The 18,062-nt window shown below is 49.3% G+C and overlaps 2 pseudogenes; both read right to left on the reverse strand.

Annotated features, from left to right (window-relative positions):
- Nucleotides 1–14,940: 14,940 nt before the first annotated feature.
- Nucleotides 14,941–15,109, reverse strand: LOC146816807 (U2 spliceosomal RNA; annotated as a pseudogene).
- Nucleotides 15,110–16,066: 957 nt separating this feature from the next.
- LOC146816808 (U2 spliceosomal RNA) lies at nucleotides 16,067–16,245 on the reverse strand (annotated as a pseudogene).
- Nucleotides 16,246–18,062: the final 1,817 nt, after the last annotated feature.

Raw genomic sequence — 18,062 nt, forward strand, 5'->3', positions numbered from 1 at the left:
CTACGTTTTGGGCCCTTGCCTGTCGCGGGTACTTGGGCCTCCCACACAAGTGAGGCTCCATTTTTACCGGGAGACCCAGGGGAACGCTGGGAGGTGTGAAATTTGAGTGAGCCCGGTGATGCCACAACTTTCCCACACAAAAAAGTGTGAAAAAAGTGATTTTTTTTTAGCTAAAATTGAGGTTTGCAGGGGATTCTGGGTAAGGAAACGTTGGGGGATCCACGCAAGCCATACCTCCCTGGAAGCCCCCGGGTGTCTAGTTTTCAGAAATGTATGGGTTTGGTAGGTTTCCCTAGATGGCCGCTGTGCACCGGGCCAAAAACCCAAGAGACCCCCCTTGCAAAACCAGGTGGTTTTGAGATAGGCAATGTTGATGTCGCATCACTACGTTTTGGGCCCGTGCCTGTAGCGGGTACTTGGGCCTCCCACACAAGTGAGGCACCATTTTTACCGGGAGACCCAGGGGAACGCTGGGAGGTGGGAAATTTGAGTGAGCCCGGTGATGCCACAACTTTCCCACACAAAAAAGTGTGAAAAAAGTGATTTGTTTCAGCTAAAGTTGAGGTTTGCAGGGGATTCTGGGTAGGGGAAACGTTGGGGGATCCACGCAAGCCATACCTCCCTGGAAGCCCCCGGGTGTCTAGTTTTCAGAAATGCGTGGGTTCGGTAGGTTTCCCTAGATGGCCGCCGAGCACGGGCCAAAAAGACAGTTGACCCCCTTGCAAAACCAGAACGTTTTGACATTGTTTCTACAACCTGAGAATTTCGGCACAATATTGTATGGACAATGTGACAGATATTTTGAGGTTTGCAGGACAGTGAGGATAAAAAAACTTTTTGGAATTCACAAGAGAGACATCACCATGAACTCCCATGGGTTTACGACAATATCTACAGTTGGTGGGTTATTTTTACATGGAACATACACCTTGGCAGAGAAACTAGAATGACAAAGAATCCTGCACAGCCACCTATTCCTCAAACGCACACACATACTGGTTGGATTTGGCACGAGGGCGAGTGATGGTTCAGTATATTAAATTTTATTAACAAGAGATTTCACAAAAATGAAATGCACTGTCAATAATTCAATGGAGAAAAAACGGAACCAATGACTCGCAGCTCGTGAGCTGTAAAGCCACGGCAAGGCACCAACCCCTTTACAGGCCATTCACACACCTTTCATACGTGATACACACAAGACCATTCGCACCACCAGGCACAAAAACAACACATTAAAAAATTCACAAAAGGGACAAGGTACACCCTGCTTCAGAAAGGCAAATATTACTGCACAGCCATCTAATCCTCAAGCACACACACACATACTGGTTGGATTTGGCACGAGGGTGAGTGATGGTTCAGAATATACAATTGTTTTAGCAAGTGATTTTCACAAAAATGAAATGCACTGTTAATAATTCAAAGGGCGAGAAACTGAACCATTGACTCACAGCTCGTGAGATGTAAAGCCACGACAAGGCACCAACCTCTTTACAGGCCATTCATACACCTTTCATACGCGTGAGACATACAAAACCATTCACACCGCCAGCCGCGGGCCCATCACATAACAAAACTCACACCAGCACACAGCGCCATTCAAGGGCCCATCACTTTCACACGCCCACATTCCTGACACAGCAACTACACAAGCAGATGGATTGCGTGGAGTGGCACTTAGCTAGCAGTGTGTGTAGTGACCAGCAGCAAGTCACTACTCACACACAGCTAGCCGAGCGCCAGTCCACGCACACCGCTAGCCGAGCGCCAGTCCACGCACACCGCTAGCTAAACACCAGTCCACGCACACCGCTAGCCAAGCGCCAGTCCAGGCACACCACCAGCCAAGCGCCAGTCCAGGCACACCACCAGCCAAGCGCCAGTCCACGCACACCGCCAGCCAATCGCCAGTCCACGCACACCGCCAGCCAATCGCCAGTCCACGCACACCGCCAGCCAATCGCCAGTCCACGCACACCGCCAGCCAATCGCCAGTCCACGCACACCGCCAGCCAATCGCCAGTCCACGCACACCGCCAGCCAAGCGCCAGTCCACGCACAGTCCACGCACACCGCCAGCCAAGCACCAGTCCACGCACACCGCCAGCCAAGCACCAGTCCACGCACACCGCCAGCCAAGCACCAGTCCACGCACACCGCCAGCCAAGCACCAGTCCACGCACACCGCCAGCCAAGCACCATTCCACGCACACCGCCAGCCAAGCACCATTCCACGTACACCGCCAAAGAAGTGCCAGTCCCCACACACCGCCAACACATTTAGGATTTTTTTAGACAAAAATAAAAACACAAACAAATCACAAATAGATACAAATCTACAAACACAAAATCAGAAACTAAACACATTGCACTAACGCCAACCTTGAAGCAGAATCACATTTTTCAAAGAATACAAACCAATCAGTTAACTTTACCACTCATGATTGCTCCCAAAAATTCTTTTGCGTATGGTACGCTCTAAAACAAGCAGGGACACACAGCCCAGGTTTAGATGGACAGTCGGGGCAGTACATACGAATCTCCTTCCGCGTACCTCTTCGCCAACAGACTCTGCATCTCCTAGTGGGAAAATCTTTTGCCGGTGTGGGAGGGATGAAATCAGGAAAGTGGCGATCTTTCAATCGAACCACATCCTCCAACACTCCAAATCTAGGAACACTTGCCTGTTCCACAACAACAAGGCTGGCTATCACAGAGTGCTGAAACTGAAGAAATGTCAACTTTGACGCAGGAGAACACTCCTTGAACACAATAAAAGCATTGAACATTGCTAATTCGAAGAAATGGATGGACAACTTCTTATACCAAACATAAGCCTTCCGAATAGCAGAGTAAGGTTCCAACCTCTGATCTACTCTGTCAACACCACCCATGTGCTTATTGTAGTCTAGAATGCACACAGGTTTGCGCACTTCAGCAACCTGACCCCAAACAGCCACAGGTGAAGTACTCTCATCATGGATGGTAGTCAGCATGTACACATCCCTCCTGTCCACAAATTTTACAGCTAGTAGTTCATCACTACGCAAGGAACTGCACTGCCCCCTCTGAAGTTTTTTGCAAACAAGCTCTTTCGGATAAGCTTTGCGGTTAGAGCGGATTGTGCCACATGCAAAAGTGTCCACTTTATACAATTCCTTAAATAATTGCTCAGCAGTATAGAAGTTATCAAGGTACAAATGGTGGCCTCTGTTAAACAGTCTCCTAGCAAGATCCCACACAATTTTCTCTGCAACTCCAAAAGTGGACGGACAACCTGGGGGGTCAATAGTAGAATCTCTACCAGTGTACACACGAAAATTAAAAACATATCCTGTCCTACTCTTAGACAACATATACAGCTTAATTCCATAGCGTGCCCTCTTGCTAGGGATGTACTGCCTAAAAACCAAACGGCCCTTGAACAAGACCAAAGACTCATCAATAGATATTTCTTTCCCTGGAGTATAGATCTCAGAAAATCGATCCACAAAGTGATCAAGAATGGGCCGAATCTTAAAAAGACGGTCACAGTCAGGGTGATCTCGTGGCAACGCCATAGAATTATCAACAAAATGCAGCATACGTAGCAAAAGTAAATACCGATTACGAGTCATAACTGCAGGAAATATGGCAGTTGCCAACAAGGGGCTAGTAGACCAATATGAAGCCAAGGTTGGCTTCCTTACCACACCAATCAATAAAGTCAAACCCAAAAACTTAATCTCTTCCAGATATGTGGGAGTCCACCGGGTAGCTCTAGACTGGGGCCTAAGTTTGTCGCTGTTGTTCCTCAAAAACTGTTCAGCATACAAATTTGTCTGCTCAACAATCTCACCCAAAAATACATCATCCATAAACAACTGAAAAAACTGTATAGGCAACATTTTTTCACAATTCACTGTACACCCTGCATCACCGCTAAAGGCAGGCAACACCGGCTGCACCATGTTTGGATCAACCCAAAGTCCAGCACTTCCAGTAGGAAGCCTAGCAGCCTCAGATTGCAATCCAGATGCCTATTGCACCATCGGCACAGCAGTTTCCTCCTCTAAGACAGGCACTTCATCCGCACTGAGAGTTGCTTCATCCACACCAAGAGTACCTTCATCTGCACTGAGAGTACCTTCATCATCCGATGATTCCATGTTGAGTGAAAACTCACTGCCAGAATCTTCCCCTCCCTCCTCTCCCTCAGACGCACTGTCAGTCTCATAATCATGCTCAGAGGAAGATTCAAGAAGCATTCCGACCACCTGTTGAGCACTCATTCTACGGCTAGCCATATTGCTTACTAATAAAGGTAACTTGTCAAACAAGTCAACAACAACAAACTCTTTGTAAAATAAGTAATAAACAAAAAGCACCTTTATCAAAAACTCAAATATACTCCAAAACAATACCACTCACTTGCCAGAGGCAGCTAAACTACTCACCACTACCAACTCCATACAGACACAGTATGGATCAACAATATCCCACTAAAAAAGAATGAGAAAAGCAATTACACATAAGACTATGCAAAACACATCGCAAAGAATTTCATGCTCAAACCACTAACTAAATATGCCGCCATTATGACATCACTTACAAAAAAATTCATTCAGACATTATATTATTACTCATTTGGTATAAATACAACAACAAAAAATTGCTTACCAACACAATGCAACTACACAAAACTGCAGAACAGCCACCGTCGAAAAGCTTTAGACTAGAATAAAAAGAAGAAAAAAAACTTTATTGTAACATATGCATATAATGCTCTAGACTATCACGTACTGCGCAAAATTTATTGCTTGAATCTCCCACTTTCAAAAAGGAAAGATCGATGGCCCAATCCTTTACAAGCAACGCGGCGAGAATCTGGAACTGAGCCTCAGCTCCGGACCACCCCCTCCCTCTTCCCAGTCCTTCAAAACTAACCTCAAAGTTCTCCTCCTGCAAAGACACTTCCAAACTTAATTCACACCCTCTCTATTGTGTGAAGGAAGTCTTTATATTATAGGAAATTCTGTTCTCCATGCCCGTAGAAGTGCCTACCCAGTGTGTTCCTGTGTTTTGTGTGTCTGCCATTTATTGCACTTTTTTATACCTCTACTTGTACTTTGTACTCTTTTGTAAGTTGACACCACTACAGTACACCTGCTTGTGCTAAGACATCAAGCCTTCTAAGGTCTAGTGGGGCCTTATATGGTCTAGCATGGGAATGTGCTCCCTCAGTACAGTGGTGTGGTGGACTGGTCATGAATGCTGAACCCGGTTCCCCATTTCCAAATTCAACAGCTCCGCCCATAGTGCCACATCCCCACTGAACGCCATACTTGCCCACTGAGAGAAACTCGCACTGCCTTCAGCTATAACCTAATTGTGCCCGCTATAAACACTTGGATGTGGCTCAATTCAAATTATGCACTTGATAAGAGTAATACGCTGCCTAAAAAAAAAAAAAAAACACTCCTAGGGAATGCAAAGCATGTGAAATGTAAGCAGAAACAACATGGTTATCTAAACGATCTCTCACTAACTATTCAGAAATCAGCGAGTGGTTTCACCTGAAAAGTTATGGACATGACTAGAGGGCCCTGAAGGGAACCGTTTCACTGTCCATTGCTTACATCCTTACAAAACATAAGCAGTATGGTAGACCACATCCATAAACACAGAACCATGGTGCACATTGTGTTTTCCAATTCACCCATCAACCAGGTATTGCAGTACCTCCAGAAATGGTACACTCTCCCACCCTGGAAACAACAATGCTGTTCAAAGGAAGACGAGAAAACGAAAGTAGCACTACACTGGCAAACTCTGATGCTTGTGTACTTGGATGCAAATAAAATCAATCTGGCCACTTTGCAACCCCTCTGTCTTACTTTATTTCGCCCCCCCTGGGAACAACAATACTGTTCAAAGGAAGACGAGAAAACGAAAGTAGCACTTCACTGGCAAACTCTGATGCTGGTGTACTTGGATGCAAATAAAATCAATCTGGCCACTTTGCAACCCCTCTGTCTCACTTTATTTCGCCCCCCCTGGGAACAACAATACTGTTCAAAGGAAGACGAGAAAACAAAAGTAGCACTTCACTGGCAAACTCTGATGCTGGTGTACATGGATGCAAATAAAATCAATCTGGCCACTTTGCAACCCCTCTGTCTTACTTTATTTGGCCCCCCCTGGGAACAACAATGCTGTTCAAAGTTAGACTAGAAAACGAAAGTAGCACTTCACTGGCAAACTCTGATGCTGGTGTACTTGGATGCAAATAAAATCAATCTGGCCACTTTACAACCCCTCTGTCTCACTTTATTTCGCCCCCCCTAGGAACAACAATGCTCTTCAACGTTAGACGAGTAAACGAAAGTAGCACTTCACTGGCAAACTCTGTGATGCTGGTGTATTTGTATACGAAAAAAAAAATCAGGGCACTTTGCAACCCCTCTGTCTTATTTAATTTCACCCCCCACCCCCCTACGCTACCAGCACCCACCGATCACAATATAGCCCCCCTCCCCAGCCCCAAAACTGACCTTTACTCTCCGACGCGCAGGAAGCAAATGGCTTCCTGCGCCTCGGAGAGCAAAGGGGAAGCCTCCGATGACGTCAGCGCGCCTCGCGCGCTGACGTCATTGATGACGCGGGCGGGGGGAGGCAGGGGAAGGTCTTCCCCTGCCTCCCCAGTAAAAAAAAAAAAAAGATCGACCAATCGCGGGGGGAGCGCCAGCGCTTCCCCCAAGGGTGGGTCCCATGACGAGATGGTCTCGTCATGGGCACAGCGCGACTGTGCTCCATGACGAGACCATCTCGTCATGGGCACAGAAGGGGTTAAACAGATGTTGCTCACTACCACACAAATTGCATTTTTTTGGGTACTGTTCATTCTGGCGCTCTGTGGTCCAGGCTTCCGCAGTTGCGACATGCCTGTCCGGAACACTGTTCTTTTGCGTGTCCGAACTGGTGGCACATTCTGCAATATAGCGGCTGCCCAGAATAGACCAGAAAACCTTTATTTGCCCCCAGGGTGAACGTCTGGGGGGGGGGGGGGGTGCGCCACACCTCGGACCCCATGTGGGTCATCTTTAAAGGTGACCAGGTACTTCCTCTTGGCGTTCCAAATCCCACACACATTTTTTTATCTTCTGCCCTCCCCTGACCGTAGCGCAATATCTGGACAGAAAAACCTCAAAACGGGGGTCAGTGTAGGGATTGTACATGTGAACAATGAGCACCACATCCTTTGGGGCATACAAGGGGGTGAACCTAAGCCCCTCAAATGCATCCTGGCCCCTGCGTTCTGTGACAATACGCAGGACCTCTTTACAAATAGAGTCACTAGAAAAAGTAATATCGAACAATCCCCTCTGTGAGAAGTCCTGGACACATTCAATGGCTCGCTCAGATATCGTGCATTCCTTCTTAAGGACCTCCTCAACTAAATACAAAACATTTTTCTCTTTAAGATACTCTTCAGTAATATCAATTCGAACTGTATTGGGAATATAGTCATTCATTCGTGCAGCCCCTGCCATCGGTTGGAATGTGGCCATGATGATGATTAATAGCCCGGGGGCTGCCCCCCACGGGCTGCCAGGCAGGTGGCTGCACTAACGCAGGGCACAGCAATTAGAAAACTGGGCTAGTTCCAGGAGGTGCAACACAGGGAAAAGAAGGCAGCCGCCACTGCGCCTGCTCGAGATTGCCCTCCCTCCCAGAAAGTGAAAGCAACTCAGAGAATGGGGGCCGAGCCCGGGGGGAGCGATTAGTTCACAGATCCGGGCCCGTTTTCCCTTGAGAACGTGCCGGTAAAGTTAATTAAGGTTCAGTGAAGGGAGCAGGGGCCTCCGTGAAGCCCGGCTTACCTCCGGTGAGGATTGCAACAATGTTTCCACTGGCTCTTGCCTGGAGCTTCTGCGAGGTGTTCAGCGAGGCAGCAGGTGCTGCGGGGGAGCTGCCCCCGCTCTCTCCTCTAGATTCTTCCGAGGCCAAGTTCACAGCTCACTGGTCACTGGAGGCGACGATGTAGGCCCGATGTCCAGCGAGGTGGCAGGTCCAGTGATGGCGATGCCCTGGCCACAGCCCCGAGGGCCTGGCAGGGGCGCCGCCCGGGATCTTCAGAGGTCTTCAATCTTCTTCAGAGCTCCCTGGGAGCCATCCGTGCTGGAGCCTGGATACAGATGCCCCCTAGCTTTAGATGTTGCAGCCTGGTCCCGGTCAAGCCAGGTGCCGCAGGCCCGGACCCTCAGCATTAGGAACACCACTCTGCAGCGCTAGAAGTCTGTCCGCCCTCCCCAGGAACGCAGCCTTGCCCCGGACAAGCCAGGGAGCGAAGGCCAAGCCCCTTAGATCAAGTACAACAGGCAGTGACCTGGTTAGAACCGCCGTTCCCCCTAGTAGCGCAGCCTGGCTCCGGTCATGCCAGAGAACGCAGGCCCAGCCTTTCAGGGATCAGGTGTCCCCTCCCAACCCTTAGCTCGAACAAGGATGTAACTGATAAGAACAGATTTTGTTTTGAAAACCTTTATTTGTATTAAAGGTATATATACAGAGTATTTACAGATACAATGCTCCGTTCGGCTGCGGGGTTACAAAAGCAGCGGGAGTTTCATAAGAGTAGACATACATACATACATATATACAGCAGATTGTTTTATAAGTGCCAATCCGTTTTGTACCCGGTGGCTGGGTATTATGGCGATGGCCGCGGCAGACGGTGACTCATTGTTCTCGGGCGGTGTGTCGCCACAGAGCTCTAGCCTGGGGGGTCCCATAGCGAGCATCAATGTGGGCTCATATGAGTTTACATCGCCATCTTTATGTGGTCCATCAGTTCTTTCCGAAGAGAGGCCATAGATCTCAAGCCAGAGGTGACCCAGATCGAGCATCGCTGATGTGAGCATATGTGGGTTCATCGTGCTGTCCTCAGGTGACCCAACCTTTCCAGGCTGAAACATGCCACAGCGCTCGAGCCTGGCATGCACCGTGGTGGGCACCATCAACGTGAACATAGGTATACATTTTGTCCATGCAAATGTTCCTGCACGCAACAGGGTGTAGCGTTTTATGGTTGAAGAGAAGGGTGTTGCGTGCTTCCCACAATGTCTCTTTGCCGCAGTTCAGGATGCGCCATGCTGTAAGGAGGTACGGCTCTGGCAGAGACCAGCCATATAACACCATTTCAAAAGACAAAGACTGAATATATGTGCAGTGTTCTGGAGAAAAGGTTTTAACAAAGTCCAGAAGGCCCGGGCATGGGCACATGTCCAAAACAGGTGGTAGACAGTCTCTTCGTGTGGGCAGGAGTCTCTGGGGCACTGTCCAGAAGGTGCCAGCCGCCGGCGATGCTGGAAGGCCTTTACCGGCAGGCAGGCATGCGCACTGAGCCAGGCAATGTCCCGTTGGCTGTGGGCTAGGCTCCGGTGGCCCACCATTTCCCAAACAGAAGAGGATTGCTGTTCTGAAAAAGGGCCCAGAAGGGTGGGTAGGTCTCGGTTCTCCAGGACAATCTTAAGCTGCTTTGCTTGGCGACAGGCCCCTGGGGGGATGGTTTTAATGTCCAAAGTGTCCATAAAACTCAACAGAGCAGTGTAATAGTCAGGGACATTTTCTGCAAAGGGGGTAAGGTCGGTGGCCTTGAACAAACCAACATGCCGGAAAGGGGCCCTACATAGTATCTGACATAGGAAGCTGCATGTGAGGACGTAACCATCTCAATCCTAGTAACAGTATGACAGAATATTTTGGACATTAGGAAGGCATGTACATTAGGCATCCCCTTCCCACCCTTCCGCCAATGCTTACATGTTTTCGTGCGACTTAGCTTCTCCATTCGAGAACCCCACAGAAAAGTAAAAAGCAGTTTGGTACATTTGGCTAAGGTGGGTGTGGGGGGAGGGTATACCATAGCAAGGTATAGCATAAGGGGTACGAGTACAGCTTTGATGATTAGCACTTTACCTTCAAGCGTGAGTGTTCTAGTAGACCACAGGGCGATCTTTTTTTCCATTTTACCATAGACCTCCTCCCAGTTCTGCCGTGTGGGCGCCTGTTCAGCGAACAGCACCCCTAGGAGTTTGATGGGGTCAGAGGTGACCGGCACCTGTAAAGTGGCCAGCGTGTCCCACGGGCCCATTCGCAGGCATACACATTTATCCACATTTAGACGCAACCCAGACACATCTTGAAAATTGGAGGCTTGGGTGAGAGCCCTCTGGACTGATGGTGCGTCTGTGCAGAGAATGGTGACGTCGTCCATGTATGCCACCAGTTTTGCTTGCGTGCCAGCGCCCCCTGGCACAAAGACTCCCCGGATGATCTTGTCCTTCCGCAGGTGGCAGAGGAAGGGCTCCAAGGCACAAACGAATAAGGCAGGAGACAGTGGGCAGCCTTGGCGAACTCCCGACAGGATGGGGAATGGCTGTGTATGGTGCCCATTGATACTCACCACACTGTTAGCTGTGGCATACATAGTACGTAGCATGGACAGTACCGCTTCGGGCACCTTGAGGCGTTGTAAAGCTGCAAAAAGGAAAGCGTGCGATACTCTATCAAAGGCTTTCTGGAAATCTAGGCTCAGGACACCCAGTGATAGGTGCCGCTCTGCGTAGTAATGTACCACATCCCTGAGGGTGGTCAGGCTATCCACAATAGACCGCCCTTTCACAGCACATGTTTGGTCGCCATGCAGAATGAAACCTAGGATGGTGCGGAATCTGCGCGCTAATACTTTGGAGACCAGTTTATAGTCGGTGTTAAGTAGAGAGATAGGCCTCCAGTTCTGTAAGGAGGTTGCATCCCCTTTCTTGTAGAGCAGCACAATGATGCCTGCGGAGAATTCTGATGTAAAGCTGTTCAGGGAAAAGGCAGAGGTTATCATGCTCATAAAATCACCACAGAGAAGGTCCCAAAAGGTTTTATAGAACTCCCAAGGCAGGCCATCAGGGCCTGGACTGGACCCGGGAGGTGCTGTGCCCAATGCTGCCAGGAACTCTTCACCTGTGAAGGGGCACTCCAGATACTGCTGTTGCTCCCTGTTGAGGCCCACATCTGCCGCCTTGCAATAGGAGTCCATATCTGAAAAAGAAGGGGGGTTAACAGGTGCCGCATACAAGTTTTGGTAGAAGGCTCGAGCAATGTTCTGGCATGCAGAGACCCCATGTTGACTGACACATCCGCGTCATGCAGGGTGGTGAGCAATGTATGCGAGCTTTGTGCTTTCTTAAAAAAGGAGGTACATTTCTCATCCTCCGTGAAATGTTTCACTCGTGATTGGAACATTACAGCTTTGCTTTTATTTGCCAACCATGCGGACATTTCCCGCTTAATGGCTCGCACATCTTCCACCACATCCTTCCCCGCTGCCCCCAATTGTTGAACCAAAACCAAGTGATTCTGTAAGGTGCGGAATTCCTTCCATTCCGCTTGGCGTAGCAAGCGCCCTTGTGTCTGGAAAAACAACCTTGTTTTTGTTTTTACCCACTTCCACCATTGATAGAGGGAGGGTAAGCGGGCCTTCAATGCAGACCATTTGGTGTATTGTTTTCGGTACTTGGCCGCGATGGTAGGGTTACGCAAAAGGTGGGCGCCAAGTTTCCAGGCCCCCCGGACCCTTTTGCGGGCTTTGCATGGTATTTACAGTAACACATAACAACTGATGGTCAGAAAAGGGCACCGGCTCCATGGAGCAGGAAGGGCTTTCAAGCATTTTTGAAGCAAAAACATAGTCTAGCCGGGACCTGACTGCCCCGTGATCTGCCTCCCAGGTAAAACATGTGCCTGGTGGGGAACAGTGTCTATAGGTATCGTACATACTTAGGTCTTTCACCATTTTTGTAAGAAGATGAGAAGTGCTGTCTAAAGTATAGCTAGACGCCAACCCTTGTCTGTCCTTAATGTGCAATATACAGTTGAAATCTCCTACCAGGAGTAGGGGGGTGGCACCTGTGAGAAAAGGCTTTATTAGGTTAAACAGTTCTTCTCGGGCCTGTTTGTGTGGGGATGCATACACATTGCATACCCGGAATGGTATGCCATCCATGAGAAGGGAGAGCAAAATCGCCCGCCCAGGGTCCAGTACCCGCTCTTCCGTTATCTGCCAATGTCTGCGCTGGAATAGCACCGCCACTCCATCATTTTTTCCAAGGCCGCCAGACCAGACCGAGGGGCCCGCGGGCCAGAGAGCCTGTAGCGATGTGTAGCGGGGCTGGAAGGGTATGTGACATTCCTGCAAACAAAGAATATCTGCCTGCACATTTTTACAATAATCAAGCACCACTGCTCTCGTGAGAGTCGTACCCATACCCCTCACATTGCAGGAAGCAATAGTGACTGCCATTAAAAAAATAAGTACAGAGAGAAACGACAATGATTACATCTGAGGAGATGCCACCACTGAACCTGCCAACGTGTCGGCCTGCAACACGAGGTCATCCTCCGAAGCGGGCTGCAAGACTTGTGTGAGTAGTGCTTCCAGATCCGGGGTAGCGGTTAGCTCCGGGGTCTGGTTACTGGGGGGTACAATCTCCTGTGCCACATCCAAATCTAGATCTAGGAAACCCTCCTCGGAGTCCGAGAGGGAGGAAAGGGGCGCATATCTGTTCCCCCTGGAGCTCTTGTCGAGGGAGGATATACGCCTGCGTGCTTTAACAGAGGAGGCTCGAGTACTTGGGTTTTTCATGTCTCTACTCTTGCGTTTGTTGGATGTGCTCATTTTCCACCCACTACGTTCCATGCTTGTACCATCGTCTGTTCTTACCACCCGTGCCGGGGTCACACCTTTGTTCGCCACAGTCAGTCGCATGTCTCGCACCACTCGTGCAACAGTGCCAGCCACCCCGTCCTTCCCGCCCTCTACCACCCCACCAGCACTGTTTGAGGCAGGGGCTGGCGCTTGAGAAGGACCAGGGTAAGGAGGGAAATGCATTGCAGCAGACGTTTTCCCCGAGGGTGGAGGGTGGGCAAATTCTCTGCACGGGCAGCCCTACGCGCCAGTGCTACTTTTCGGAGACGCGCTGCTTTTGCCTGATCTGCCAACTCCTCCACACTGGGGCCCAGCTCTACCACATCCTCCACCTTATCCCAGGTGTTAAGACGTGCTGCAGGGGTTTCTTCAACAGGTGCTATTTCGTTTTCAGGGCCATCAAGCCCTCCACCCCTGCGTATCTCAATACCATCTATTATACCCACTACCTCTGGTTCGGGAGGGTCGGCCTCAGACTGGGGGTTGCGGGGTCAGCTGGTGTTGCCTCTGCGCTTGGCCCTGGCGCTGCGTGCGAGGGGGTGTGGCCAGGGCCACCGGCCGCCGAGGCATAGGAATTGTTTTTTCTGGGACACACTCTAAATAAATGCTGCTCACTGCCACATAGGTTGCATTTTTTCGGTACTGTACACTCCTGTGCCTTGTGCTCTAGACTACCACAGTTGCGACAGGCCTGCCCGGAACACTGTTCTTTTGCGTGTCCGAACTGGTGACATCCTGCAGAAAAGAGGTTGCCCAGAGTATACCAGAAAACCCTTGTTCGCTCCCAAAGTAAAAGTCTGGGGCGGGTGTGCTAACCCCCGTATACCATTTGGATCGTCTTTAAAGGTGACTAGATATTTTCGCTTCCCATTCCAAATGCCACACATATTCTTAATCTTTTGCCCCCCCTTAACTGAGGCACAGTACCTGGACAGAAAAACATCAATAAACCTTGGATCGGTATAAGGGTTGTACATATGGACCACTAGGACCACATCTTTAGGTGCAAACAGAGGGGCGAATCGGATCCCATCAAAAACCCCTTTACCCCTGCGCTCTTCTGCAATGCGCAAAATTTCCTTACAGATAGATTCGCTAGTAAAAGTAACGTCAAACAGGCCCTTTGGGAAAAATCCTGTACACACTCTATCGCACGTTCAGAAATTACACATTCTTTTTTAAGCACTTCATCAACCAAATACAATACATTTTTTTTCCTTTCTAAAATACTCATCAATAGTTATCCTAATTGTGTTCGGTATACTATCATTCCGGGTGAAGCCTGCTGATGTGGAAAAGGTGGCCATAATGCCACACAAAAGTCCGGTAGTCTTATCTAGGGGCTTGCCAGGCCCGTGCGTATGGTAGCGGGCTGAAAGGCTAGCGGAGATACAGTTACAATGATTCTAGCAGTAGGCGCGGTCGGGCAAAGGCAGCTGCCACTGCGCCTGCTCGAAGTCGCGCCCCCTCCGTAGCCAGAAAAGGATTCAGAGGAGAACGGGGAGAAAAGGGGGCTGCAGCCGAGAGGCTGCCAGGTCTCTGCTCCGGGCCTCGCCCCCCCCTCTGGAATGTGCCGGTGATCTCAATAGCAATGGGAGCGCTCTGGGACAGAGGGCCTCCCTGGAGCAGCTGCTTACCTCCGGGAACAATCAGGTTGCAACAATGTTTCAAAGGGGCGTCTGCTGGGAGCCGGTGTCAGGCGCTCCGTGAAGGCAGCAGGTGCTGCGGGGGGGGGGGGGGATCAGCCCCCGCTCTCTCCTCTCACGTCGCCCTGCTCGGTTCTTTCTCCTTTCTCTTGTCTTCGGACGAAGGTCCGTGCCTCGTGCTGTGGACGTCGGGGGGGGGGGGTGTGTGGGGGGGGTCCCGATGTTCTGCCAGACGATGGGCGAGGTGGCGCTTGTGCCCAGGCCCTGTGCCCGCAGCCCCAGGGGCCTTTCAGGAAAGCTGTAGTCTTCTCCTCCAGGCGTCGTAGGTCCACGCAGTCTGCAATCCTGGGGATAGGATAACCCTCGGTATTGGGGGTTGCAGCCTGGTCCCGGTCAAGCCAGGTGCCGCAGGCCTGTCCCTTCCACCTCAGGAGCACCCTTCAGCTATGGTGTCAGCCTGTCCACTGTGCCCAGAGGCGCAGCCTTGCCCCGGTCAAGCCAGGGAGCGAAGGCCCAGCCCCTTAGGTCCAGCAAAACCAGCAGTGACCTAGGTCAGAGTACCGTCCCCCCTAGTTGCGCATCCTGGCTCCGGACATGCCAGAGTACGCAGGCCCAGCCTTTCAGGGTTCGGGCGTCCCCTCTCAAACCTCAGCAGGAACAAGTCGGTAACTGATAAGAACAGATACTACACTTGATCTTAGCCAAAAGGCCGAGAAGCGATAACCAGAATGGTGCCAGAATTCACACCTCCCGGAGCAATCTCCCTGGCTGACCCGGACCGGGGTCTTCCCTTGCACCATCGCTTGAGCCCCTTTCGCCTCTTATTCTGACTCCTAGCGAGAGCTCAGCACGTGCCCATAGAAAGGGGGCCCTGGCCTCGGGCCTTCTCCCTGCTCCCAGAGTCCTCCTCGGCTGGCGCCTCATTAGGCGTCACTTAGCATATCCACGTTGTCCTCTTTCTAGTATTTGCATGCCCCGCCCCTTCCTGTCCAGTGCTTCCAGCTGGCTGGCCGGAAAGCCTGGCAAGCCGGGGGATGCTGGGAATCAGGCCAGGATGCCCTGGACAGCTCCCCGACAGGAAGTGGCCGGCGCCTCGCCCTCGCCTGCCCGGGACACTGCTCCCCTGTAGCCAAAGGCCTATAGATAAGGCTTGGCCGTTCGGGGACGGGCGGGGCGGGCAAAGAAGGAAAAGGACTCTGTATTTTTCTTCTTTGCTCAGAGAAGCCAAGGCCAGTGTCCACTTCTCTGCCTCCCTCCCTCCCTCCCTCCCTCTCTCCCTCTCTCTCCTCGTCTCTTTCTGTCTCTACCTCGATCCTACTGACTTGCTGGAAAACTTCCTCCATTCGTTCCCCAGTGAAATGGATCCAAAAACCAATGAAACTCTGTTGCTGGAAAAGCAGTCTCCTTCTGACATTTTTCTCTTTCAAAGTGCAGTGTCTGGATGGAGAAGGAAATAAAAATAAAAGAAAGTTCCAGAAAACGTGAAAAATACATACATAAATAAATAAATAACGCAGGTTTGCGGCAGATGAATAAAATAAATAAATCAAGCAAGACAGGGTGACCAGGGTGGTTTTATTCTCACGTAAACACAGTAGCGCCACTTTACAGGGTTTGGTAGTGAAGCGCTACTTTCGTTTTCTCATCTATCTTTCAACAACATTGTTTTCCCCGGGTGGGGAAGTGCACCATTCCTGGAGGTACTGCAATACCAGGTTGATGCGTGGAGTGGACAGAGCAAGCTCCTATTCCATCTCCCTGTTCCAAAAATCAATTTAATATATGGTCCCCAGATAGAGGACGTATCAGATATTAAACTGATAAGAACAGAATTTTTTTTTTGTTTTGTAAAAATATACTTTATTTAAAATTTTGTACAGCACATATACAATTTAACCAATCCCATAGGGTGGTACAGTATAACCTGTGTAGGGGGTGCACGCAGGCACCTGCCTACCGGTTTTCCATCAAGATGTTACTCATAAGGCTCTCACTTTTATATTGAAGTGAAGCTGTGTTTACGTAACCCATTCTGCCCATTTTTCCTGTTTCCATTTCTTCTATGCTGTTTCTTTAGCCTGTCGTTTTATGTCTACATAGTAAAATAGCATAATCTTGTCTAGACATATGTGCATTACGTCTTTAATTTCAAGTTTTTTATGTTTGAATAACAGTAGGTTTCTAGCTATCCATAGACTTTCTTTAGCACAGCTGAGTATTTTCCATAAGGTTCTGTCTATTTTTTTGACAGTGTGCCTCCTATGCCATATAATACAAGTTCATAGTTCAGGTTTTCTAGCGTGGTTATTTGTTTAATAAACATTTTTAAATTGTCCCAAAAATCTTTTGCAAAATGACAGTTCCACAAAAAATGCATTGTTGTTTCTTCTCCTGGGCAATCTGGTCTTGGGCCTTTTGCTGATTTTGCTAGTCCCCGCCTGTGTTGAAATGTCTTCACCGGAAGGGCATTGAAGGAGTAGTTGTAGTTGAATGGCAGGTGGCATTCTTGTAGGCAGATGATGTCTGCCGTTAGTAGTTTGCAATACTCTAGTACAGATGCTCTTTTGTTTGTCTGCTTGAGACCTCTAACATTAAGGGTGGCTATTATGATAGCCATGAGTACATATAGGGTGTGTGCCATAATGTATTTTAGTTTGTTTTTTCTTTTTTATTCCCTTTCCAGTTTCCACTGTGCATTTCCTCCCCTTTTTGGTTGGAGTTGCAGATCTTTTCTTCACTTCCTAGGAAGGGGTCTAGAACTAAAATAGCTTCTGTATCCATCTCACTAGTGGGAGATGATAAGGTTTGTTGTAGGGCTTCAGTCAGGCCTGATAGGTTGATGCCTTCCGCATCGTTGAGACTTGCCAGGCTGCTGAACCTATTTGTTGTACTGTCGAAAGACATAAGGCCCTCTAGTCCCTCCAAGGAGTTATCATTGTTTTGTGTCGAGCTTTTCCTTTTGTTCCTCATCTGTAATGCCTCCTCTGTGTATTGCAGTGATTTGTTTGTTTTCCTTTTTAGAATTCTCTGATGGTGCCTGTCTGTTTGCTCATAGATTTTGGCATATTCTTTGTCTGCTGCTAATTTGTCGTTTGTAGGCATTTCTTCTATCATTTTGTTTTCCTACTCTTCCTGATCATTGTGTTCTATTTCCATTTCTATGTGTAAGAACAGATTTTTTTTGTTTTTGAAACCTTTATTTGTATTAAAGGCACACATCCAGGTTATTGGTCACATGTTACAGAAAAACCATACACCGTTTGTATTTACAAGGAGAAGGAGGGGGCCTTCCTTCCATATGTTAGCATACAGCAGACTTAAGGTAACAGAAACAAGCATTGGCATAGCCAATAGGTCTCGCCTTTGGGACCATATTAGTGTTTAGCCATGCAACAGTTGCATTACTAAATACTTATAAGGTCCCAAAAGCGAGACCTATTGGCTACGCAAAGCGGCCGCAGGGCCACGAAAGTTAAAGTGATCGCAATCGCGATCAAACATCAAAGCGGTCGCGCGGCCGCGAAAGTGAAAGTAATCACGGTAAAGCGCGGTGCGCGCGCCCGCGCACATGCACTGTAGCTCTAGGCTGGCCTGGTAGCACTTTTTGGAGCCCTCTCAATAAGTCTCGCCAGACCAGCGCATGCGCTGGGTCAGGCGAGACCTAAAAATCAATA

This window comes from Triturus cristatus, chromosome 6, assembly GCF_964204655.1.
Source record: "Triturus cristatus chromosome 6, aTriCri1.1, whole genome shotgun sequence".
Taxonomy (NCBI): domain Eukaryota; kingdom Metazoa; phylum Chordata; class Amphibia; order Caudata; family Salamandridae; genus Triturus; species Triturus cristatus.